At 36.1% G+C, this 26,157-nt stretch overlaps 1 long non-coding RNA gene across 1 annotated transcript; it reads right to left on the minus strand.

The window, feature by feature from the left end:
• Positions 1–1,070: 1,070 nt before the first annotated feature.
• LOC116589902 lies at positions 1,071–24,059 on the minus strand. Its single transcript, XR_004285439.1, has 3 exons — positions 23,974–24,059; positions 8,664–8,829; positions 1,071–1,134 (listed from the first exon to the last, which is right to left on the minus strand). It is a non-coding gene; the product is annotated as an uncharacterized LOC116589902 (long non-coding RNA).
• Between the last annotated feature and the right edge of the window lie 2,098 nt (positions 24,060–26,157).

The raw sequence follows: 26,157 nt of genomic DNA on the forward strand, positions 1-26,157 counted from the left end.
GATCAAGCCCCACCTTGGACTCTCTGCTCAGCAGGGAGCTTGCTTCTCCCTCTCTCTCTGCCGGCCTCTCTGCCTAGTTGTGATCTCTCTCTCTGTAAAATGAATAAATAAAATCTTTTAAAAAAGAAACTAACTCTAACTATAGTTCACTTTGGTAAGTTAAGACTCCAACACACACATTTTTTTTAGGGGAGCAAAGTATTATCCATAACACCATCAGCGTCCTAATATCTCTAATAAGATGGATCCTTACTTGTTGAGGATAGAATTCTTGGTCCTAAATTCTTACACTACAGTTAATTTTTTTCCTGTTTTTGAGCTTCATAAAATGGAAATATCCAGTATATATAATTTCACATCTTACTTCTTTCAATCAATAATATTATATTTGTAATATTCATCCGTGTCATATGGTGCTACATTTCATTGATTTTTGTTGCTTTGTGACCTTTATGTATATCCCACATGTGTTGAACCAATCTCACATAGAAGAACTAGTGGGTTGTTTATGGTTTGAGACTATCATGAACAAGCTGCTGTGGATGTTCCCATGTACTTGACTGTTCCTTCACATAGGCATATTCCTGTTGGGCATATACATAGGACTAGCATCGCCTGGTTATAGGATGTGCAAATCTTCAACCAAAGCAGGTTATAAACAAAACTTCTTTCCCAAGTAGTTGCACAAGATACAGCACATGAAAATGCACTGTTTTACCTCCTAACCAACTCTTGCAAATGTCAGTCTTAAAAACTTTAGCCCTCTGGTGCAGATGTCTTGGTATCACGTGGTGGTTTTAATTTGCATTTCCTGATGATTAATAAAGAGGCAAGAACCCTTTCACATGTTATCAATCCTCAGTGTTATGGGCTGAATGTTTTTGTTCCCTTATAATTCATCTGTTGAAACCCCAACCCCCTATGTGTTGATATTTGGAGGTGGGGCTTTTGGAAAGTAACTGGTTTGGATAAAGGCAGGAGAGTGGGACCCCTATGATTGCAGTTCTCTCTGTTCCTTTCTCTTTCTCCTTCTGTCAAGGGAAGACATAGGGAAAAGTCACCTGTTGGAAAGCGAGTCCTCAGCAGAGCCTGAATTAGCGGGCACCTTGGTCTTGGACTTCTCAGCCTTCAGAACTGTGAGGAATAAATGTCTGATATTTAAGCATCCCAGTCTATGGTATTTTGTTATAGCTACTTGAGCAGACTAACATACTTGCACATTCTCTTACAAAGTGTGTATCTAAGTTTTTTGCTAATTTTTCTATTAGGCTTTCTTTTACCTCTTTTCTCTCTTTTTCCATTTCTTTGTACGTATTGGGTACAAGTATTTTCATGTTTGCTTGTTTATGTTTTATTCATATAGTCTTCCATTTCCTGTCTTGCCTTTTAAACATTCTTAATAGTATCTTTTCTTAAACTGAACCTCATATTTTAGTAAAGTCCAAGTTATCAATGTTTTCTTTCATGATCATCAGTGCTTTTCGTGGCTTAAAACAGCAGTTGATACCCCTATGTTGTAAAGATATTATCCATAATATCTCCATATGCAGTACTGTTTTGGCTTAAGTGCTACAATCCACGCAGAATTACTTCCTGTGAATGATGTAATTTAGGGTATATTAATTTTCCAGGGCAGCCATAACAATGTGCCACACACTGGGTGACGAAGGCAATAGAAATATATTTTGTCATAACTGTGGAAGCTAGAAGTCTGAGATCAAGGTCCTGGAAAGATTGGTTTATTCTGAGGCCTCTCTTCTTGGCCTATAGATGCTGATTCCCTCCCTATCTTCCCATGGTATACCCTGTGTGTGTGGCTGTGCCTATATTTCCTTTGTTTATGCAAGGACCCCAGTCATATTAGATGTGGGCCCACCCTACAGTCCTTGTTTTAACTAATTACCTCTGTAAAGACCCTCATCTCCGGAGAGAATCAGATTCCAAATACTAGGGGTTAGGACTCCAACATACGAATTTTGGGGGACACAATTCAGCCCATAACTTAGGGTCAGAATTTTTTTCATGTAGATAGCTAATTGACCCAGTATATTTATTTAAAATTATGTTTTTCTCTATTATTTTGGTACCAAATTAATCAGAACTTAAGTGTCCATATACATGCGAGTTTGTTTCTCAACTTTCTCTTCCATGAATCTTTTTCATAATTCTTATGTCAATAATACTATTTTAATTACTCTAGGTTAATTATAGGTCAATATTTGTGAGACAAAATCTTTCAATTGTTCTTCTTTAACAAATCTTGCTCTTTTTAATTTCCATATTAAAAGGAATTTTTTTCAAATCCTCCTCCCCAAAAAAATCTTGTTGGCATTTGATCAGGATGGAATTGACTTTATTGATCAATTTAGGGATAATTTATATCCTCAGACTATTGAGTCTTCCAATCTACTAACTTGGCATGTATGTCCATTATTTAGAACTTTTCCAATTTATTTTAATAATATTTCAAACTTCTGTGTAGATATTTTGCATATCTTCATTAGTCTCATTCCTATGTTTTAACATTTTTATCATTATGAATTGTGTCATATCATACAATTTGTTTTTTCTTGGTAGGATGGTGGTACATAGAATTTTAGTTAATCTGTTTTGTTGTTGTTGTTGTTGTTATTGACCTTAGATCAGCAAGTTTGTTGAACTCATGTATTAATAATTTATCTCTAAATGTCGTGGGATTTTCTACAAATATCATTATAATCTGAAAATGAGGTGACTGTTTTATCTCTTCTCTTCTAAACATTTAAATTTTTATTTATTTCCCTTGGCTTATTGAACCAGCAGAACTCCTGATACATTGTTGAATGGTGGTGGAGAGAACAGGCATTTCTTGTCTCATTTCCAATCTCAAATGAAAGGAAATTGAGCCCTGCTCTTCATCAGATCAAGGGGATTCTCGTCTTAGTTGACTAAGATAGTTTATAATAGTGTGTGTTAGATTTCACCCTATTTTTTTCTGCATCCATTGAAATAACTATATAATTTTTCTTTCAAATTGGTAAATTAACTTCTAAATAAGTCACTTGTTTTAAATTAATCTTGCACTCCTGGAATAAATAAACTTTGTTACTAAGAATTCTTTTTATTGTAGTGCCTGTTTTTATCTGCTGTTATTTTACTTATAATTTTTATTGCTAAATTCAATGAGGAGTTGTACCTGTAATTTTTTCTACTAATTTCCTTTTTCATTTGTCAGATTTTAGTATTAAAATTATGATGATTTTATATAAAACAGGTTGCAGATTACTAAATCTATTTTTTTCTTGTCTATAAAAGAAGTAAGCAAGATTGGTGGGTTTTATTCCTTAAATTTGTGACAGGATTAACTGGTAAAACCAGCTGGGCCTGGAGTTCTTTGGGGAAGATTTATAATTACAGTTTCAAATTCTCTAATAATTATAGGATTCTACATTTTCTATTATTAGTTGTATTTTTCTATTGTTTGCCCATTTCATCTAAATTTTCAAGTATATTGGCACCAGTGTTATTATAATTTTCTCCTATGATATTTGTAATAGCCTTGTGATGTCCCCATTTAAAAAATCAAAATAATATTTCTGGTGATCTCTTTTTTTGTACTCCTGGATATATATTTTTCTTCATCAATCTCACTAGGGAAGACTTGTTACTTTATTTAGTCTTTCCAAGAATTAAATTTTAGGTTGTTCTATGTTTTCTATTGTACATTTGTTTTCTAATTCATTGATTTCTGCATTTATTTTATTATTTCCATACTTCTTCCTTTTGGGCTAAATTTGTTGTCTTTTTTAAAATGTTTTCTGATAAGCTCATTAATTTTTAGCCTTTCTCCTTTTCTATAAATTTTCATGTATAGCTCACATGTTCTGATGTATAATTTTATTCTTAAAATTCATTTCAAATTGTTTTCTGGATTCCATTGGGATTTCTTTTTTGAGTCATGTATTTTTAGAAGAGTATTTTTAACTTCCATATGTAGATTTTCTAGTTATATATGTAATTGATTTTTAGCTCAATTGCCTTGTGGTCAGAAAACTCATTCTGTATGATTTCAATTACATGAATTTAGTAGAGCTCTGGGTTTTGGTACAGCGCTTGGCCAATTTTGTTAAATATTCTGTCAATGCATGGAAATCTTGTGTCGTATTCTGTAGTTATTGATGGCAGTGTTTCACATATGCCAGCTACATCAACTACTATTGTTGTTCAAATTTTTTATGTCCTCATAGTTCTTAGTTTTGTTTTATTTTTGATGTGATTGTTCTACCAGGTGCAGAATGATATATTAGAATCTCCTAGTATTGTAGACTTGATTATATTTCTTGTAATTCTGTTAATCCTTTCTTTACTCATTTTAAAGTTAAAAGGTGCCTTGCCTTTAAATTTAGAATATAAAATTGGGCCTCAGGTGCTCTCTCTTTACTTTCAATCTTTGTGACTTTTTATATCTTGGATAAAAATGTCTTGCAACTGGGACATGATTTTTTTTTTTCTAGTCTGAAAATCTTTGATGTTTGATGAAAGTAGTCAATTTAAAAATAGATTTGCATTTAGATCTATTATTACTTGTTTACTATGTTTCTATCTATTATAAATCATTTTTCATATTTCTTGCCTCTCTTCAGAGTATTTTTTAGTATTCCACTTTCTCTATTTTCTTAGACGTTTCATATTCTTCTATCATTCTTTGTTTTGGTATTAACCCAGAGATTACAACAAAAATCTTGACTTCTAAGTCTCTAATGTTATCAATAATTTTTTCTCGGGGCACCTGGGTGGGTCAGTGAGTTAAGCCTCTGCCTTCCGCTCAGGTCATGATCTCAGGGTGCTGGGATCGAGCCCCGCATAAGGCTCTTTGCTCTGCAGGGAGCCTGCTTCCCCCTCTCTCTCTCTGCCTGTCTCTCTGCCTACTTGTGATCTCTCTCTGTGTCAAATAAATAAATAAAATATTTAAAAAATGATAATAATATTTTTTTCTCTCTTGAGACAATGCAAAAATATTAAAACTATTTAATACCATTTATCATAAATAGAGTGTACATATAATTTTAAATTCTATGTATCTATATGTGTATAGATAAAATATTAAGATATATATCTTAAATTCTAAAAACTAGCATTATTTTTATATACTTAATATTTAATTCAATTTACCCAAACATTTATTGCCTTTCATTCTTTTTTCAATTTGATCATCTTTCTGGGAGTCTTTTCTTTTATCTGAAGAATACTCTGCAGCATTTCCTTTGGAGAAGTATGCTAATAACAAACTCCTATAATTATTTTTATATCAGATATACAATCTATCTTTATTTTTAGTATTTGGGTTTGTTTTGTTTCATAGATGTTGGAGTTTCTCTGTAGGGGTGGGTAGGGTCACCATCCCAAATTTGGTCTGAATATTAGGACTGATGATGTCACACACTCCAAGAGGGTGTGACAAAATATTAGTCACATAATAAGGGTTTCTGGGGAGAGCAGGACAGACTCCTAAGCTGGTCCAAAAGTGTTGGGGTTCCCTCGGAGGGGTGGAGGCGACCAGACTAGCCGGAGGCACCTTCCTGGGGCTGAGCGGGATGGCGAGTGTCACGAACCCGGACGCACCAACGGACGACACCAGGCTCGGGGGATCTGTCGAAGCAGGATCTCACTTTATTGTGCGGGGGCACACCTTATATAGAGCAGCAGAAGGGAAGTGAGGACAGAGGGGGAAGAGCCAATAAGATCGGGCGAGAGGAGGAAGTGCCATAGGTTTCAGGAACCGAAACTGTGAAATTGGCGCCTTGTTGGCCGGAAGAGACGGCAAGCCGGCGCCATCTTTATTCTGGGCCGCACCCTGTGGAGGCACCTCTAGTTATGTGCCTTATACAAAAGTGGCGTTAGGCAGCAAAAGTGCATTGGATTGGTAGTTTTTTGGCAATTATGGGGTGGGGTCATGGAGATCTTTCTCTTGTGCAAACTGGGGCTTTGCATAGTTTGACGACCCCACCCCCACCGACACTAACCGGGGGGCTCCTCAGCTTGCTTTTCAGTTTGTCCGTTCATGGGCTGGAGAGGAAAAGGGTTGAGGGAGGCTTAAAAGAGTCAAATATCAAAAACTGAGTTAGACTCTTTCTTATAATTGCCCTCTTATTGGTCCGTTTTACTGTTCTGTTGTTGTTTTGTTTGCGTGGTTATCCTTGGACTAATACAATGTCATATTAACTCAATTTAAAAGTCTATGTACAGTCAAGATCATATTTCATTTATTTAGAGCCCACTTCACTTGCAGGGGTTAAATTTCATTTACTTCTCTTTTCCATCCTTTCTGCTATTACTGTCATATCTTTTACCTCCCCATACATTACAATTCCAATCTTACAATTTTGTTTTTTCCTTAATAGTCCTAGGGTGTTTTTCTCTGGTGTTCTAAGCTAAACAGTAGGTGGTTTATCACATCCTGCTTGAGTGGGCTCTGGACTCTAATATTGACTCTCCTGGGCCCACCAGGCTGTCCAAGTGCCACTGCCCCTCTGTGCCTTTTCCCAGGTCTTCCAGAATAGACAGATGTCCCTATGGGGAGGCTGCCCAAATTCTGGGTTTACTTCTCAAGGTTTTGTTCTTCCACGGGATCTTGGCTTTATCCTTTTCTATTTGTTTTGTTTAGCCTTCAATCTTTAAACAGATTTAAAATGGTATACTTAGTCCCATTTTTCTGGATGCTCAGAGGGAATAGAGTAGGGTATTATATGGTCTTCCCTTGATGGGAGTTAATATTCCCTCCCCATTTTATTATTACTAATAGCATATTTATTCTCTGAGTTTCAAGAGAATAGATAAAGCAAAATTCCATTTGAATAATAGGGTAATAATTGAATGGTACTGCCTCCCAATAGAAAAATGTTAATGTATTGAGTCACGGTTTTTAGATCTCTCCAAACATTTTTGCTGCTCTAATTCTTGTGCCCAAATAAATCTATATGGGGACAGGCACCTGAAAACACTGCTCTTGTTGCTCATCAGATATGTTACAGACCTATGTGAAGCTAACATGTCATTCATCTTATTATCTAGTTAGTGCAAAGCTATTGGCTGGGCTATGTGGCCATAGTCAATCACTACAATTGCAGAAAGTTGGCTATTGAATGCTTTATGAGACACTATGGTAAGCCCTTATCAGGAAAGTCAAATATCAAGATTTGATTGAGTGTGGAGGGGTTGAGATGCTTAGTGAGTTGTAAGGATCCAGGTTTACATATTTTCTTCTTTTGAGAATCTTATTTCCACATCTATAGATAATTTCATATGACCTGTGGGCCCATGAAGACCATCTACAAAGTTGTCCAGACTGCACTGACCTAGGTGAGAATCTCTAGTTAGGTATAATTGCACACTCACTTGTTCAATCTGAATCCTGGTTTTTCAGGGGTATTCTCCTGTTTTAATATCACCAGTGACTGGGGCTCATTGTAATCTCCAGATACCTATTTTATTCCTGAAAAAATATCTGGTAGTACTCATTGCTTCACATTGAGCAGAACCCCTTTCCCTGGTGGATTTCATGAGACTTTGCAGGTCAATCCAGTATTTCTCCCTTGTGACAATCTTACATGCACTGACTCTAACCTCATGAAACACCCAAATCTTCTCTCTTTCAGGTTAATTATTCCTATATCTTTTAGCCATTTCTTAGGCAAAATACTTGAAGGGCCAAAATTTAAATAGTTTACAGAATTCAGGCAAGTAAAATAGAAGAATGAAGTGAGCCTGCTTTCTGCATTAAACATATGGGCATATTCTTCATTTAGAAATCTTTCAATTTTGCTGCTTTTGATGAGAGCAGAAAAATATATTTCCTTTAGAAGAGTGTCACACACCTGGGGGTAATTGATAATGGACTGGCAACCTCAGTGCTGAGGAGACACATGCTAGTGAGGGTCTGAGTCAAGCTGGGAGTGTATACTCCATCTCAAGCAGCAGCTCTACTCCTTTCTGGCCCATGATTGTCTTGTGGGAAAATGGAATTGTATAATTAGTTCTTCTGAATATTTAAGATAAAAAAAAAAACCTAGAATCCAGATTTGTATGTAACATAGTCTAAATTTAAATGTAAGTTCAAATCATGTTTGAAACCCTGTGTGGGCTAAACAAAGTGGTAGTTCCCCTAGTCTGCTTCCAAGCTCATCAAACCTGGTTGTTTTTGTCAGTGTCTCCAGGAAGGCCATCTCCTTCCTGGAATGTGTTTCCTAACTCAGGATGCTATTTTCCTGCTATTGTGTGGTCAGCATAGATTAAAGGCATTCTAGATAAACTGCCACCTAAATACCCTAAGCTATTGGGAGGAGAGGGGGAAGGAGAGAAAGACAACACAATCTCACACTTGACTCATACTGGGTTTTCTGACAGCTACAATCTCCAAACTATTTTCTTGGTGGGGTAGGAGATCATGTTGAAATCTTGTTTCCTTCATCCTGTTCCAAGCATTTATGGATCTTTTGACACATGATCAGAAGTTTATAATGATCAAAACTACCTCTTAGGCAAGGGGCAGCACTTTGGCAGAGAGGCATGGAAATGCTTCTGTCAACCCAGCTGGAGAGAAGATAGCCAACCCTTGGTCACTGAGTCCCGATTAAGGCAATTCACACTATTTCTTTCCCGTATGGAGTCCAGCACCTCCCACCTACCTCACTTCCTTGGACCCCCATCTTCTTTCTTTTATTCAGGATGACAGGTCTTGGAGGAGAAGGGTTGTGTTATTGAGGGTGGACATGGGCTTATCCTCTAGGGTCCTCAGGATGGACTGTGCTGATCTTCCGTGTGTTGGTTGCCCTGTGATGTGCTCATCCCTTGCTGCCTCAGGGAATAAGAAGCAGAGTAGGATAAGAAGAAGAAGAAGGATATATTATCTTTAAAAGCCATGCTATGGTCTGTGAATTTAACTTTGCAGTACCAGAATGGGAGAAGGGAAACCTGACTCAGGGAAAGTCAACTCTTCTCTGAGCTGGGGCTGAATCACACCATTAATTGGTATGTATGCATGAGTAGGAAGCTCAGAGAATTCTAGTGTCAGAGGACCGTCTGCCAGTACACACTGTTCCTCCTCCAGAAAGATGCACATGATATATGCAGTCTCCGTATGCAGATATGTAATTACAGCAAAGATAGGAAACAATGAGAGCCAATGTGGTCAATAGCTACAGGATGGAGTTACCTCTCCTGCTCATTAGGCTGCTAGGGTCAGCATAGCTGTAATGAGCTTGGTTGTTATACTATGCCTAACTTAATGATCAATAATACATTGGAAGTCTTTTCTTGTCCATTCGGCATAAGTAAACTTGTCAGGATTTTATGTATACATAGTTATATGCACATTGAGTCTGACTTTCTGGGACGCCAGTTAGAATGTGGGTTTCTGTAAACATAGAAGAGTTTCCTAAGAGTTTGTCATGTTTCCTCCCTGCGTTCCTGGATGGTGCTTGCTCTACACAGCATGTAGATCTCAGCATAACGACAAGGAGATGCGGGCTTTGCCTGGAAGTGTGACATCTGCAACCCTCTCATGACTGCCCAGAGGATGAAATTAGGACCTTCAGTGCTGCCGGTGACATCAGAGCAAGAGTAACAAGTATCTTCTCAGTCCATTTAGAGACTGTATCCTTGCCCTTGTTTCTCAGACACCTGAGACCTCCTCTCACCCACTGTTAAAGGGGGCACCTTAATATCTACTCTACTGAGCTCCAGTGACCATTCCATGAAAACTATGCATGTAAAACAGAAGAGGACTTGTAGGTGCCAGGGACTGCTGTTAACAAGCCCTGGTAGTCTGATAAGGGCCAACAGCTGCTGCTAACAGCTGCACTGAATATAAATGAAGATGAGCTGAAGCATACAAAGGTTTGGAACCTCTGGGAATATTGCTCTTAAATTCAGATAACGAACCGTACTGCACAGAGCACATACCACAGAGTGTTTTGTAGACAAGGCTTTGTGAATTTTTATGGAGAAAATCCAGTGTTGTAAAAGGGGTCTTAATAATGGCGCCTCTTTATTTCAAGAAGACTAGGAATATATCGTGTTAAATAAGATATAGGAGGTTCCACAACATTCAGTAAATCGAGGAAACAATGACTTCTGACATCTGCTTCCCTATTGATTCTCAGCTCCACAGAATATTCCACTGTTAAATGAGATAAATAAATGGGCAGTCTTAGCAACATAGAAGTAGAAATTGCCGAGCAGAAGCACTATGTATTTCATACACTCTGGTTGCTGGAGCCTGCTGTGTATGCTCTGGGTGAGTCCTTGAAGGGGAGTCTTGGCTTTTCACCTGTGACAGGTCAAGAGTGAAGAAGTAAATGAGGCACTCTTTGATCCTATCAGTATATGAGCTGCCATGGACCTGTAGGGGAAATGAGAGAGAGAATGTGCAGTGAAATTTGCAACAGAGCAGACTTGATGCTAAACCAGCACAGATTAGATCCTGAAGTGCTACCTGCTCACAGAAGTCACCCACAGCTGGAGTGGGAAAGTGTGAGGATGGGTGGGGGCTAGAGACTATACACCATGTCTATCCCCTTTCTTTGGCAGGAGAATGAAATGTGGCCCTTTCTGTAAAATGGCTGAATCCTGGTCTAAAAATAAAAAGAAGGAACAGCATGGAGTCAGTTCACACTTTTGATATCTACAGTGTGCCAGCATTTTACCTCCATTCTCACATCTGTTATCATCTGACTGGGCTGCAAGGGACACAGAACATTTACTTGGAGCCACTGGGGCTGAGTTTGAGGCTGCCTCTTACACTGGTTAGCTGGGTTCCTTGTGCAAACTCCTAACCTCCCTTTGTTAAGTGTACTTCAATGCACTCCTTTGTTGAGCAAGAAGAGTAACACCAAAAGAACAGGGCACAGTAGGTGCCTATCTCAGTGGTTTCAGCCTCTGTCTGGTACATAGAGGAATGGTTACATCATTGATCTAGCTGGCCAGACATCAAAGGGGACAATCTCTGTCTGGCCCTCTGAACTTTTGGATTTTTTTCCTTTGTTATTCTTTTAAAAAGAAACAAACAAACCAAAACAAACAGACAACAACAGCAACAACAAAAACCCAAGGACTCTATCATTCCCATGTGCACATAGACTTTCTGGATCATTTCTAGCTGCCTCAGTTCAGCAAGTTACTGACAGTCCACATCATGCTTGTCTAATAAATGCACTGGTTGATTGAGATTTCATTATCAATGAATTCATGGCTCATCTGAGACATTGTGTAATTCAATTCAGTGAAAAGTCACCAATAAAATACAGAAAATAAAGCAAAGTGGCACAACTGAAAGGTGAGTAAATCCTAGGATAGTTTTTAGGACAACTGTTTTAAAAGCAGATGAATTATGCATTGACTGATACATATCCATGGAACGGTTAGCAAATGTCCAACTTGCTTGCATTTGTTTCTTGCACTAAAAATTGAAATGTGTGCATGGAGAACTCAGTGTGGTGCATAAACAATGAATTCTGGAACACTGAAAAGAAATAAAATATGAATAAATAAATAAATAATGATTAAAAAAGAAAAAAATGAAATGTGTGTGAAAAAAAAATAGTTGATCAATGGTTACCTCTTTCTATTGATTGAAATATGTTGCTCCATATGATGGTCATCTTAACGACTTCTAGGCAACTAAACATCAATATAAAGAAGATGCTTTCTCCACTGTTGAGGGTGATCTCTTTATTTAGTTAAGCAAGCATTTTTTTTTTAGAATATCAACTCTGTTCTAGATGCTGTGCTCTGAAGAGCAGATAGGAAGATGGATTAGGTAGAGTACCAGCCCTTCGAGCTTATACAATAACTGGGAGCTCAGGCATGTAATTGGATGATGCAGGTGTCCCTTGGTTTGCTAGAAGCACAGGGTGGTAAATAAACTATGAGGAGGAACTCTTAACTCAGACTTAGGTCAAGAAGGGCATCTGGTGAAGAACAACGTGAGCTGGAGTAGAGGTATTAGAGGAGAAAAAGAAGAGTATGCCCTTGCCTTGGGGTGTGTTGTGGCTGGGAATTTCTCTGTGACTGGAGCATCTATTAGAGAGCGTGTAATGATGAGCGATGAGGCTGGGGTCATCAGAAGGGGGTAAGACTCATCTGGTAACAACAGGGAGGCACTGATAGAGTTTATACAGGAGTACCATGGCTGTAATTATGTTTTAGAAATTTCCCTCTGGGTGCTACATGGATAACAGGTTTGAGAGATGTATTGGATTATTGGAGCTTCAGAGACCAATTTTTAAGTCTATTGTTACAATCAAGGCAACAGTTCAGGAGGCCCTAAGCTGAGGTGGACACCCAGAGCATGGGGGACACAGACGATATTTGTTATCTTGCCTGCGTGTACTTCAGTAAGCACTGTACCCAAATAAACACAGAAGAAAATACGTAGCAGGTTTTTTGTTTTTCTTTTTCAAAAAGTTGTAAGAGGTTGAAAGAGGGGTGGATAATAAAGTATGACATTATAATACCCATTGTGGAGAACCAGGCTTCAGCGCATGGGGGAAGGACTATGTTACACTGACACAATGACAGAAAGAACATAGCCTTAGGTGATGAAATTACACTTATTAAACAGAGACACTATTTTAGGCACCACATTCCATTTGACAGAGTGCCAAAAACAGATGGTACGTTGCAATTTGCTGGACTACAGTTTTCCAAAAGTGTGTCAACTTGGAAATTGGAATCCTTCAATTTGCCAAATGCTGATAACTCATCCTGCCTATTCCACTGCATATTAATTGGCATCCACCTCAGTTGCTTAGATTTTTAACTATAGAAGAAATACAAATATATGGTAAAAGTTTGAAAGAAATCACACATTAGAGAAGAGTATAGATTAAAAAGAAAACGTCTCCTCCCCACTCCTACTTTCTTATTTAGCTCTCACTACAGTTAATCTCTTGCGGATTCTTTTCACATTTTAATGGATATAGAACTTTCATACATATATACATGTTAAGTGGACATCCTTGTACATCTTTGCTTGGTTGTATGGTAACTAATTCTCAGAAGTAGAATTATTGTGTCTAAGACTGTGTTTGTTAAATTTTTAATAGTTTTCACAAAACTGTTGTTCCAAAATATTGCACAAATGCCTCTCATATCCACAACTAGATAACTAGTTATCTATCATTAATCATCTGTATCTACCTATCCCATTTTATTGCATATGTAGTAGTGTTATTTCATTGTGATTTAATTTGCATTTCCCTAATGTGATGTTTTACCTCTTTTCACATGCTTATATGCCATCCAAATTATCTTCTTTGGTGAAATGCTGCTTAGATCTTTTGCTTCTTTGTTATTAGGTTATCAATTTTCTTTTTTCTTTCCTTTATTATTTTCTTTTATTTTTATTTTAGTTTCAAGTTTTTATTTGAATTTCAGTTAGCTGGCATATAGTGTAATATTGGTTTCAAGAGTAGAATTTAGTGATTCATCACTTACATACAACACTCAGCTCATCACAAGTGCCCTCCTTATCTCATCCCCTGCTCACCTCCCTCCACAGACCATCCGTTTGTCTCTGTCATTAAGAGTCTATTTTATGGTTTTCCTCTTTCTTTCTTCCCCCATGTTCATCTCTTTTGTTTATTAAATTCCACTGGGTGCAATTATATGGTATTTGTCTTTCTCAGACTAACTAAATTTGCTTAGCATAACACTGTCTAGCTCCATCCATGTCATTGCAAAGAGCAAGATTTCATTCTTTTATATGGCCAACTAATATTCCATTGTGTGTGTGTGTGTATATATATATATGATATATATATATATATATATATATATATATATATATATATATATATATATCTTTATCCATTCATCAGTTGATGAACACTTGGGCTGTTTCCATAGTTTGGCTATTAGAGATAATGCTGCTGTAAACATTGGGATGAATGCCTCCCTTCAAATCAGTATTTTTGTATCCTTTGTGTAAATACCTAGTAATTCAATGGCTGTATCATAGGATAACTATTTTTTTTAACTTTTTGAGGAATGTCCATAGTGTTTTCCAGATTGGCTACACCAGTTTATATTCCCACTAACAGCATGAGAGGGCTTCCTTTTCTCTGCATCCTCACCAACATTTGTTGTTGCTTGTGTTGTTAATTTTAACCATTCTGACTAACAGGTGTGAGGTGATATCTCATTGTAGTTTTAATTTGTATTTCCCTAATGGGTCATTGGTTTTCTTACTGTGTTCTGGCATCTTATCATATATTCAGAATATAACATTTTTGTCATATGTGTTTTATAAATATTCTCTCCTAGTCTGTGGCTTATATTTTTATTCTCTTAGAACAGAAATTTTTAGATTTTGATGATCTTTAATATATCAACTTACTTTTAATGAATTATGCTTTAGGTATTCTATCTAAGAAATCATTTCTTAACCCGAAGTCACAAAGATTTTCCTCTATGCTTTCTTCCTGGTGCTTCATAGGTTTAGGTTTTACTTTTATGACTATGGTCCATAATTTTTTTTCTATGATCTGTAATATCAGTATATGACACTGAAATGGTAAGATATGGGCAATGATTGTGCATGTGTGTTTTGCATATAGACATCTAATCGTTCCAGGATGATTTCTTTTGAGAAATCTTCTTCCCCTTTATAATCATGGACCACATATTTTTAAAAAGGTCTATTTCTAGACTTATTATGCAGGCATACCTCATGTAATAACATTTTGCTGTATTTTACTTCACAAATTTTACATTTTTAAAACAAACTAAAGGTTTGTGACAACTTTGTGCCAAAGATGTTCATTGGCACCAATTATCCCAATGGTAATTGTTCACTTCATGTTTCTCTGTCAGATTTAGGTAATTCTCACAATATTTCAAACTTTGTCATTATTATTATAATTGTTACAGTGATTTTTATCAGTGATTAAAACTTGCTGAAAGCTAAGATAATGGTTACCATTTTTTATCAATAAAGCATTTTTAAATTATGTAAATTGGTTCTTTAAACATAATGCTATTGAACTCTTAAGAGTCTACTGTGTAGTGTAAACATAACTCTTATATGCACTGGGAAATCAAAAAGAATTCATTTGATTCACTTTATTGCCATGTTAGTTTTACTGTGCTGAATTGGAACTAAACCCACAATATGTCCAAGATATTTCTTTGTTCTCTGTGCCTATCATTTCACCAACATCACACTATCTTCATTAATATAAGCTTTCAATAGGTTTTTAAATGAGATAGTGAGAGTCTCCAAATATATTCTTTGTTTTCAGAATCACTTCAGATGTTCTAGTTCCTTTTACTTTCCATATAAATGTAATATCGGTATTAAAATATTGGATGCTGCTGTCAATTGCTTTGATACCAAATGAATAGATTTATTTTCAGAAATGTCTTCTAATACACAAATCTACTATAGTTAAAACCATGTGTCTTCTTTGGTTTTTACTTAATTATTTAATTAAATACTAATTAAATGAATGTTTCGTAGGTTTCAGCATACAGACCCTGTGCATATTTTGTTAGATACCTACTCCATGTTTTGGGGTGCTATTGTAAGTGGTCATTTTAAAATTTGATTTTACAGCTATTCATTGCTACTAATTAGATATATAATTGATTTTTGTTTATGACATTTTATCTTCTGACTCTAGTAAACTCACTTATTTCTTCTAATATCTTTCTCACTCCTCTCTCTCTCTTTTTTACAGCTTCTTGGGCATTGTATGTGGATAATTATGTCATCTGTGAAAAGTGACACTTTTATTTCTTCCTTTCCCACCCACATGCGTTTTATGCCTTTCATTTTCTTTTGCTTGACTCATTGCACTGACTAGAACCTCCAGAAGTGGTACAAGTTGGACTCCTTGCCTTGTTTCTGATGTTTGGATCAACACTTGCAAATCTTTCATGTTTAAGTATGTTGTTAGCTGTAGCTTTTTCACAGATGTCCTTTACAGTGTTGAATAAGTCCTTTTATATTCCTAATCTGCTGAGCATTTTTATCATGAATAGATGTTGGATTTTGAATTATTTTTTTCTACCATTTATTGAAATGATCATGTCTTTTTCTCCTTTATTCAGTTGATATGATGAATTACTTTTTGAATGTTGAATGAACCACACATACCTGCTATAAAACTTACATGGTCATGATTTATTCTTTTTTACATTAAAAGTGGGTTTCCTATAAACAGTATATAGTTAAGTCTTATTTTTCAAAATCTGGTCTTTATCTTTTCTAGTAAGTATGTTTAGACCATTTAGATTAATGTAATTAGTGAGATAGTTAAATTTTTTTCTATCATTTTTTAATTTTTTTTTATTTAGTCTCTCTGGTTTTTGTTCTACCATTCCAACTCTACTGCCTGCCTATGGATTATTTCAATACTTTTAAGTATATCATTTTTTATATATTTTTTAGTTTTATTCTTTTTAAAAAATTTTTTTTTTAATAAACATATATTTTTATCCCCAGGGGTACAGGTCTGTGAATCGCCAGGTTTACACACTTCACAGCACTCACCAATGCACATACCCTCCCCAATGTCCATAACCCCACCCCCCTTCTCCCAACCCCCCTCCCCCCAGCAGCCCTCAGTTTGTTTTGTGAGATTAAGAGTCACTTATGGTTTGTCTCCCTCCCAATCCCATCTTGTTTCATTTATTCTTCTCCTACCCACGTAAGCCCCCATGTTGCATCACCACTTCCTCATATCAGGGAGATCATATGATAGTTGTCTTTCTCTGCTTGACTTATTTCGCTAAGCATGATACGCTCTAGTTCCATCCATGTTGTCGCAAATGGCAAGATTTCATTTCTTTTGATGGCTGCATAGTATTCCATTGTGTATATATACCACATCTTCTTGATCCATTCATCTGTTGATGGACATCTAGGTTCTTTCCATAGTTTGGCTATTGTGGACATTGCTGCTATAAACATTCGGGTGCACGTGCCCCTTTGGATCACTACGTTTGTATCTTTAGGGTAAATACCCAGTAGTGCAATTGCTGGGTCATAGGGCAGTTCTATTTTCAACATTTTGAGGAACCTCCGTGCTGTTTTCCAGAGTGGCTGCACCAGCTTGCATTCCCACCAACAGTGTAGGAGGGTTCCCCTTTCTCCGCATCCTCGCCAGCATCTGTCATTTCCTGACTTGTTGATTTTAGCCATTCTGACTGGTGTGAGGTGATATCTCATTGTGGTTTTGATTTGTATTTCCCTGATGCTGAGTGATATAGAGCACTTTTTCATGTGTCTGTTGGCTACCTGGATGTCTTCTTTGCAGAAATGTCTGTTCATGTCCTCTGCCCATTTCTTGATTGGATTATTTGTTCTTTGGGTGTTGAGTTTGCTAAGTTCTTTATAGATTTTGGACACTAGTCCTTTATCTGATATGTCGTTTGCAAATATCTGCTCCCATTCTGTCAGTTGTCTTTGGATTTTGTTAACTGTTTCCTTTGCTGTGCAAAAGCTTTTGATCTTGATGAAATCCCATTATTTATTTTATAACTGGAAGTTTGTACTTCTTAATTTCTTTCATCTATTTCATAAACTCCTCCACCCACCTCCTCTCTGGTAACCACTAGTTCTCTGTTTTTAAGAGTCAAGGTTTTGTTTGTTCATTTTTTTGACAAATACCGTATAATTTCAGTTGTATTGGGGATCTAAAAACAAAAAACAAAGAATAGTCCTTTATATTTATCCAAACACTTATTATTTCTGACGTTCTTCTTCATTTCTTAAATTACAAATTTCCCTTTAATCCTGAAATATGTCTTCAGACTGTCCTTTGAAGAAATTCTGTTGGTGACAAAGTGTCCTGATTTTTTTTTTTTTAACAGAGAATGCATTTATTTTTCCTTTGGTCCTCAGGGATATTTTTGCTAAGTATAGAATTCTGGACTTAACATCCTTTTCTTTCAACTCTTTCAATGATTATGTTTCACTGTTTTCTGGCTTGTTTGTGTTTTCCTTTCTCTTTTTTTCCCCACCCTGTTTTATTGAGATATAATTGACATAATAGCACTGTGTAAGTTTAAGGTGTACAACATGATAATTAGATATACATATGCATTGTGAGATGATTACCATAGTAAGATTTCTGAGCATATCCAGCATCTCACTTAGTTACTTTTTTGTGTGTGTGTGGTGAGAACTTTAAAATTGACTCTTATTTTCAAGTATACAATATGATATTTTTAATTATAGTCACCATGCTATACATTAGATCCCCAGAGTTTATTCATCTTATAACTGGAAGTTTGTGCTCTTTGACCATTTCTTCTATATCCCTGCCCCTGCCAAATGCTAAAATATTCAATTTCTCTGTATTTGAGTATGAGTTGTTTGTTTGTTTTTAGATTCTACATGTAAGTGAAATTATATATTATTTGTCTTTTTCTCTCTGACTTATTTCACTTAGTATAATGGCTTATGGCCCATTCATGTTGTCACAAATGGTAGGATTTCCTTCCTTTTTAATGGCTGCATAATATTTCATTGTACTACATAAATATATATTATGTAATATATATGTTTTCTTTATCTATCAAAACCTGTTTTTATATCTGTCTATAATAAATAAGCTTCACATATTTCCTGATGAAAAATCTGTGTTAACTTGTATCATTGTTCCTCTGTATGTCTTCTTTTTTCTCTAGTTGTTCACATGATTTTTCTTTATCATGATTTTTGCTTATTATGTGTTTGGGCATGATTTTCTTAAAGTTTATCTCATTGAGGTTCATTGAGTTTCTTGAATCTTAACGTTTATGGATTTCACCAGTTTGGGTAAGTTTTGGGACACTATTAACACATTTTTTTCTTCACCAATTTATTTCTCTTCTTTTGCTGGGACTTCAGTAACATGAATGTTAGACAAGTGTTTTATTAATATTTTTCCACATAAATATTATTTCCTCAAAGTTCTATTTATTTTTTCAGGCTTTTTTTCCCTCTTTTCTTCAGACTGATAATTTATATTGAATAACCTTCAAATTTGCTGGCTCTTTCTTCAATCATCTGTATTCTGCTCTTAAGCTGATCCAGTGAATGCTTTATTACAAATATTATATTTTAAATTTTTAATTATTATTTGCTTCTTTTTGAGTTTTTAATTTCTGTTCTGAAAACTTCTTTCCATTTATTTTAATTGTGTGTCTTTATTTCATTGACAGAGTTGCATTTGTTGCTTTAAAGTCTTTGAGTATTATGTTCTGCTGTTTCAGTCCTGTTCAAATTCCTGGAAAATGTTAATATTTTCATTTTGGCAGCCCACCAACCAAGATGGGGTCCAACCCTAGGTTCTGTTCTGTTTTCTGAGTTCTAGTTCCAATCTTGGATTTGTTTCAAACATTTTGTTTCACTGCTTTGGGTCTATTATTAATGCATTCATTTAAGATTTAAGTGGTAATTTAAATCTTGGTTTGGTTCTCAAGCCTTTGATATGCTGGTTTGGGTCTGTCCTGAACATCTGTAGCTTGGGGATGTTTTGGCTATACACAGAATAAAGGGATCACCTTCTTCAGTTGTCTTTTCTGTAGGAGTCCCAACTTTGGCCCCTTTCAAAGGTTCCTTTTCTGGTTCCTCTGGTCAGACAAATTTTAAGTACTCTTGCCATTGCTACAGCAATAGCTCCATTTTGGGAGCCTGCTCTTGGGGCAAAGCTACAGGGCTAAAAAAAGTAACTAAGCATACACACACAGAGACACCAGAGGCTACTTCTACCCTCATCAGACCACAAGGGACACTTTCCATGATACCTCTAAAAAGTTGAGGTTTTTGTCAGACTTTCAGACTTAGCTGATGTATGACTCCACAATGGGGATCCATACTTACTTAAAAGCCATAAGAACAAAACAGTATGGGAACCTCATTCCCCTCCTGGTTCCCAAGTTTTAGCTCCTTTCCATATTCCATGTGCTTTAGTTTATATAATTGGCAGAGTCCTAAGGTAGTTACTTACTGTATTTTTGTCCATACACTTTAGTTGGTAATTACAGGGGGAGAGAGGGCAAAGAGCTCACTCTATTTCAGTAGGAGCTGGAAACACTTTTATTATAATTTTATTGCTTCTTTTAAATTGTAAGTGAAGTTCTCTGCGATTGTTGTTAGTCAAATCCTTGTTCATATAATTTCTCCCATTCATCTTTTTTGATGTTTGAAATCAAATATCTTAAAAAAAAAGAAATGGAATGTCTTCATGTATAACACAGTAATATAAAATATAAATTTTTCCCTTCTCATCTGCTTGCTCGCTCTCTCTCACTCAAATAAGTAACTAAAATCTTTAAAAAATAAAAAAAGGGTGGGCATCTGGGTGGCTCATTCAGTTAAGCGTCCACTTTCAGTTCAGGTCATGATCCCGTAGGACTCCCTGCTCGGTGGGAAACCCACTTCTACCTCTCTCTCTGCCACTCACTCATGTGCTTGCTCCCTCCCTCTCTCTCTCAAATAAAATAAATAAATAAATAAATAAATAAATAAAATCTTTAAAAATATTTTTAAAATATTAATTTTTCCTTCTTGCTCCAAGAAGTTGCATTAAAAGTACAACAGTTTATATAACTTTTTTGTTTGTTTGTTTCAAAAATCTTTTAATAGACTTTTTTAAAAACAGTTTTTGGTTCAAAGCAAAGCTGATAGGAAGGTAGAAATTTCCTATATACTCCCTCTCCACCAAATGCATGATCTCCTCCCCTTTGAACAACCTGACCAAATGGTACTTATATTACAACTGATAAACCTGAATTGACACATCATTATCACCCAAACTCCATAGTTTATATTAGGGCTCACTCTCAGTGTTGTACACTCTATGGGGATGGACAATTGTATAAATGACATTTACCCACCATTAATGTCATTCAGAGTAGTTTCAAGGACCTAAAAATCTCCTGTGCTCTGCCTGCCCATTCTTCCCTCTTGCTTCCATTAACTTTTAATGGGGGTCTTTGTATATAATTATTAATTTTGCATATAGTTTTCTTTTTCTTTCTTTCTTTTTTTTTTTTGAGAGAGAGAGAGAGCAGAGAGAGAATGGAGGTGGGGGAGAGGATAGGAAGAAGGAGAGAGAGAAAGAGAATCTTAAGTGGACTCTAAGCTCAGTGCAGAGCCCAACACAGAGTTTGATCTCATGACCCTGAGAGGATGACCTGAGCCAAAATCAAGGGTCTGATGATTACTGGACTGAGCCATCCAGGCACCCCTATTATAATTTTCTAATAAACCTACTTAGTAAAATGTTTCAATTTTTATTGTTGTAACTGATGTCTCTTTAACTCTACAAGTATATCATCATATCATTTATAAGTAATAATAATTTTGCCATGTACTTTCCAATATTTTCATGTCACTTATTCCTCTTATGAAATTGTTTTGACTGGGATATTCAGAAAAAGTTATAAACAATAGTGGGGAAATTGTACATCCTGTTGTATTTCTGTCTCAAAATTGAACAATTTGAGGAGAGGAGAGTTTAACTAAAGGACTAATTATTAAAGTGTAAACAGGGACTTGGCAAAATATCGAGAGATGATGGAGTGCTCTGGGCTAGTAAAAGTAGGAGTCTTTATCTTCCAGAACAGAAATATTACAAGGGAAGCAGTGCAGTAACAGACCCCATGGGGAGTGCTCTAGGGAGAAGACCATCTATGGAGGCAATACTAAGATCTTCCTTTCTTTCAATTAAACATTACAAAAAGGCAAACAGAATAAAGTAATATACTCACCATCCACAATGAACAACTGTTAACATTTTGACATGATTTATTCAAATCCAACAAAAATCTCATTGCAGGTACATTTTAATCCTCCCCTCTTTGTTCTTCCCTTCCCAGGACTAATTCCTCCCTTCTTCTCCAGAGGTATTCACTATTATGCATTTTTGTGTACTTACATTTTTCACATAGATGCAAATATGGAACAAAACCTATATAAAATGTTTTAGGAACACTGGAAAAACAAGTTTTCTGAACACTGATTATTATTATTTTAGATCTCAACTGAGAAAAACAAATATTTTAAAAATTGTTTCATCAGGAACAGAAATATGAGGACAGAAGTGGACAAGAGTCAGGGATCTATCTGGTTAGGTTCACCTCCATCATTATCCAAATGGTTAGGCTCACCTCCGACGAGGAGGAGGTTGGGCAAGTCACTTAACCTATGTTCTATGCACTTCAATATCTTTACTTTTAATGTACTGGTAAAAAATTTCAGGCTTTGTAAGCCATACAGTCTCTATCTCAACTACTCAGCTTTGTTATTGTAGTGCAAAAGCACCCATAAATATGTAAATAAATGAGTGTAGCTGCATTCTAATAACATTTTGTTTATGAACATTGTAATTTGAATTTCATATAATTTTTACATGCCAAAAAATATTTTTATTCTTTTCATTTATTTCAATCATTGAAAAAGGTAAAATCCATTCTTAGCTCTGGACAAAAATAGGTAGTTGACCAGAATTGGCTCATGGGCAATAGTTTGCTGAATCTATGCTCCAAGCAGTTTAGTAATTGTTATTATTATTCACATATTTATATGTAAACCATTTCAATGTTATATATGGCACTTCTTCAATTCTAAATATTTCAGTAAACATCTCCTAAGAATAAAGATGGTCTAAATATAATGCCATTATCATAGCTAAAGAAATTAACACTAATTCTTGAATATCGCCTTATTTTTGGACCATCCTGAATTTGGTATAATAACTACTGTCCCAACATATCTTCTAGGAAGTTTTTGTCCTAATTAATATACAAAGTTTATTCATTACATTGCATTTTAATGACTCTCTACTCTCTTTAAATCTAGAATAGTCTGTGCTTTCCCCCATGATCTCTAGTTTTAAAAGTCTGAACGTACTTTTTCTGGGCCAAACATTCTGGATTTGTAGATCATTTTTTCTTGTTGGATATTTAATGAGTCCCTCAATTCCTCATGTTTTCTGAGAACTGACAATTTTTTTTTCTGAAAATTTAATCTAGGTGATTTTTTAGATTCAGAGTAAACTTTTGGCAAGAATGCTTCATAGGTGATGCTGTGTGCTTCACATTCATTTGGAGCCAAATAACAGGGGCGCTTAAGTGACAGTCATTAAGTATCCACTTTTGGCTCAGGTCATGATCCTAGGGTCCTGGGATCAAGCCCCACTCAGACTCTCAGCTCTGGGCTCTCTGCTCCACAGGAAACCTGCTTCTCCCTCTCCCACTCCCCCTGCTTGTGTTACCTCTCTGCCAAATAAATAAATAAGATCTTAAAAAGGAAAAAAAAAAAAAAAGGAAGCCAATAACACCTGTTGTCCCAGGTGTGGACTAGCAGATTTTCCATCCTGAAGATACATTGTCCTTTTGCAATCAGCAAGGACTCTCTGCAGGAACTCTTCAGCATCTTCAAATATTTTGTTTTTCAACCACCTGTTTTCTAATGGCTTGGGGATTCAGTAGTCGGTGATTCTCATCTGGATCAGTCATTACATTAAAAAATTATTTTTAATTGCTGTATGAACTGAAGGGATATTTAATTTAAAGGAACATACAGGAATCACTACTAATTGGTAGAAACTTTTTTTAAATTGTTGTTATTATTATTTTATTTAAAGTCATTAGTTTCTGATGTAGTGTTCAATGATTCATCAGTTGCTATAACACCCAGTGTTCACATCACGTGCCCTCCTTAATACCCATCACCCAGTTACCCCACCCATCTCCCCTCCAGCAACCCTCAATTTGTTTCCCATACTCAAGAGTCTCTTGTGGTTTGTCTCCCTCTCTGATTTCTTCCCATTCATTTTTTACTCCTTTCTCCTATGATCCTCTTACATTCCACATATGAGTGATACCCTGTGATGATTGTCTTTCTCTGATTGACTTATTTCACTTAGCATAATACCCTCCAGTTACATTTAGAAAGTATTTCTAAAATAGGTTCATGTGAGACAGTGGTTCTGGTCTTACCTATTGAGGATATCTGTGCAGGGGCTCAAGGTGGTAAAAGGCAGAGGGAGATTGAGAAGCCGTGCCCACAAACTGGTTTTATAAGAGATTTGAGACATTTGTAAACAATCTCCACCTTCCTTCTGCTGTCACCATGACAACATAAGTGAACCTGGCTAGCACCTTCCCATAGCATTAGGTCTTTCTCTGCTTAAGCTCCCAATCTTATTGAGAGGAATATCATTGACGTTTATCATATTCAGATTAAAAATAAATGTCAGGGGAACCAGAGGAAGGATGGCATGTCAAGATGTATGCTCTGGATCCTGTTTCACCAGGGATGGCCTCTTCACCACCTTTCCTTTATTTAAAATAGTAAGGTTATTATTTGGTATAATAAAGAATACCTTAATTTTTAAAAGTGTTTTTTTGTACCTAAATTTGATGCTGCACTTAATTTGATGCTGTTCATGTGAAAAAGAAAAAAAGATTTACCTTTTTGGACAAATCAAGCATCTAAGTGGAAAAAGGCAAGTCTGAAAGACTTCTGGTTTGGAAATAGTGTGGAGTAGACACACTTCTACCTATGCATTTTACTAAGAACAGCTAAAATCATATATACAACAAACAGAAGACTGAGAAAAGTGGACAGGGAAAGGAAGTCTGCTAGGAAGCTTAGGACTGCGGAATGTCTTATCTTTGCATTTCCTCTTGCCTAATATATGCTGGACATAACCCAGAAATGTCAATGAGCACAGCCAAGAAAACCTTACTTCCCGCCTACTAAAAAGGCCAAGAAAGGGACAGCCGAGGAAGACATATAATTTTAGGCAACTCCAGCCAAACACCACAGGAAAACCACAGCCCACCCCAGTGTCAGCTCTCTCGTGGGGAACCTGACCCCAACACCTAGTGGCATACCAGTCCTGGGTTTTGACACTGTGCTCTTGTTATGTGAAATGCAACCATTATGAGAAACAGGGTGAAGGATACTCAAGACCTCTCCATGTTACTTTGCACTGCATATAATTGATTAATTAATTTTTAAATTGATGTATAATTGACATAAAATGTAGTAGCTTCACATGTACAGCACAGTGATGTGACAGTTCTATACATTATCAAGTGCTCACCATCATAAGTGTAGTTATCATCTGTCACCATACAGTTATTATAATATTATTGACTATATTCCCCATGTTGTACTTATCATGTCCATGACTTATTTATTTTTATAACTGGAAGTTTCTCCATCCTCCCTCACCCTTCCCCTCAGGAAACCACCAGTTTATTCCTTGTATTTATGATTCTGTTTTTCTTTATTACAAAATTAAAAGTTAAATTAAAATGCCAACTATTGGATGATATTTTTATTTTTTCATCTGGGTGCTCTGTAGTCACTTTAATGTACACTGACAGGTTCAGTGCCTTATGGGAAAACAATTAGAACAAATAGCTGTTTGCCTGTTTAATTCTAGTGCAATGTCCCTAAATATTAGGTTTGAAGGAGTGTCACTTGGAATTGGGAAAATTCATTTTCAGCTGGAAGATTTAGGGTAAACTTTGGTGGCCCTATGGAAAATCAGGTTATGTTTATGAGCAAAAGCATCCGAAAGAGAAAACTATCAAGGGCAATCATAGGAAACAATGGAAACAGTTTTGTAACAAAACTCCACTCATCTCAAGAAAAAGTAATAATGTTACCCTTTCTTTCTTTTTCTATTTATTTATTCTTTCTTTATTCATTTCAATGTAATTCAATACAAAATTTAAGTAAGAATAATGACTGTGGAGAGGGACATTAACAAAGGGGAGCTCTGCTTTCAACCTACAGGAATTATTTACTTCACTCCTACTTATTACTCTAGGATATGTCAGTGACCAAAATAGGTAAGGTTCCCATACCCATGAACACTGGGGTTGCTCACATCTAGGACACAACCTGAAACCTTCTAGAAGCAAAGTAATATAACAACATTGGATGGAATCTGGGGTTTGTAGCATGAAGCAGAACCAAACATAACAGCTGCAAATACCTAGGAAGGCTATAACACACGATTAGACTTGCCTTTCCTAGTTCGAACAATGGAAAGTGGCAAGGAAGTTTTCTAGCCACCAGAATTGTTCATAAAGAAACAGACTGCCCTAAGAACTGTTCAGTACCCTTTCATCACTCATTTTTGAGCAAGAGAGGGATCACATTTT

The sequence above is a fragment of the Mustela erminea genome, chromosome 5 (assembly GCF_009829155.1).
Source record: "Mustela erminea isolate mMusErm1 chromosome 5, mMusErm1.Pri, whole genome shotgun sequence".
Lineage (NCBI taxonomy): Eukaryota > Metazoa > Chordata > Mammalia > Carnivora > Mustelidae > Mustela > Mustela erminea.